Raw genomic sequence first — 1,387 nt, 5'->3', positions numbered from 1 at the left:
ATTCTCGATCCATCCCGGTGCTACGAAGATGTATTTGGACTTGAGGAAGGAATATTGGTGGCCTTGTATGAAGAGAGACGTTGCATGGTTCGTTGAGAGGTGTTTGACCTGCCGTAGGGTTAAGGCCGAACACCAGAGACCGCATGGTAAGTTGCAGCCCTTGGAGGTTCCTGAGTGGAAGTGGGAATAGATTACGATGGATTTCATCACCAAATTGCCGAGAACTGCCAGGGGAGTCGATGCAATTTGGGTGATTGTGGATAGATTGACGAAGAGTGCACACTTCCTTGCCATTAGCGAGAGTTCATCAGCGGAGAAGTTAGCGGAGCTATACGTGAGAGAGGTAGTATCTCGGCATGGAGTGCCGATCTCGATTGTTTCAGACCGTGATGTACGCTTCACTTCCAGGTTCTGGAAGAAATTCCATGAGGAGCTGGGTACTAAACTGCATTTTAGTACCGCATACCATCCCCAGACAGACGGTCAGAGCGAGCGGACGATTCAGACACTGGAAGACATGCTTAGAGCGTGTGTGTTAGACTTCGGGGGTAGCTGGGATGCGCATTTACCCTTGGCTGAGTTTTCCTACAACAACAGCCATCATTCGAGCATTGGTATGCCACCTTTTGAGTTGTTGTATGGTAGGAGGTGTCGGACTCCCATTTGCTGGGGAGAGGTGGGACAGAGAGTGATGGGCAGTACAGAGATCGTACTCCAGACGACAGAGCAGATTCAGCAGGTTAGGCAGAGGTTATTGACCGCCCAGAGCCGACAGAAGAGTTATGCGGACAGACGCCGGTCCGAGCTGGAATTTCAGGTTGGCGACTTTGTTCTCCTGAAGGTTTCTCCCTGGAAGGGAGTGATCCAGTTCAGAAAGAGGGGCAAGTTGGGGCCCCGATTCATAGGTCCATTTCGTGTAATTGCAAGGGTAGGTCGGGTAGCTTATCGGTTGGAGTTGCCAGCAGAGTTGAGACAGATTCACAATACCTTTCACGTATCACAGTTGAGGAAGTGTATAGCCGATGAATCGGCAGTGGTACCGTTAGAGGATATTCGGGTGGATGCGAGCCTAAATTACGCCAAGAGACCAGTAGCTATCAGGGATCGGAAGATCAAGGTTCTGCGGAACAAGGAGGTACCTCTGGTGTTGGTTCAGTGGCAACACCGGAAGGGATCGGAGATGACTTGGGAGACGGAGCGTGAGATGCGGGAGGAACATCCGGAGTTATTCGCAGAGTGAGACTTCGAGGGCGAAGTCTAGTTCTAGTGGGGGAGAGTTGTAACAGCCCGGAATTTCAGGTATTGTTTTAAAACTATTTTGGGGCATTTTAGGAAGGGACTCGGCGAGTTGGTGCCTGACTCGCCGAGTAGGACCACAGGCTTGGCC

The sequence above is a fragment of the Lactuca saligna genome, chromosome 1, assembly GCF_052625555.1.
Source record: "Lactuca saligna cultivar CGN05327 chromosome 1, ASM5262555v1, whole genome shotgun sequence".
NCBI classification, from domain to species: domain Eukaryota; kingdom Viridiplantae; phylum Streptophyta; class Magnoliopsida; order Asterales; family Asteraceae; genus Lactuca; species Lactuca saligna.
Note: the sequence above shows the minus strand (reverse complement) of the source record.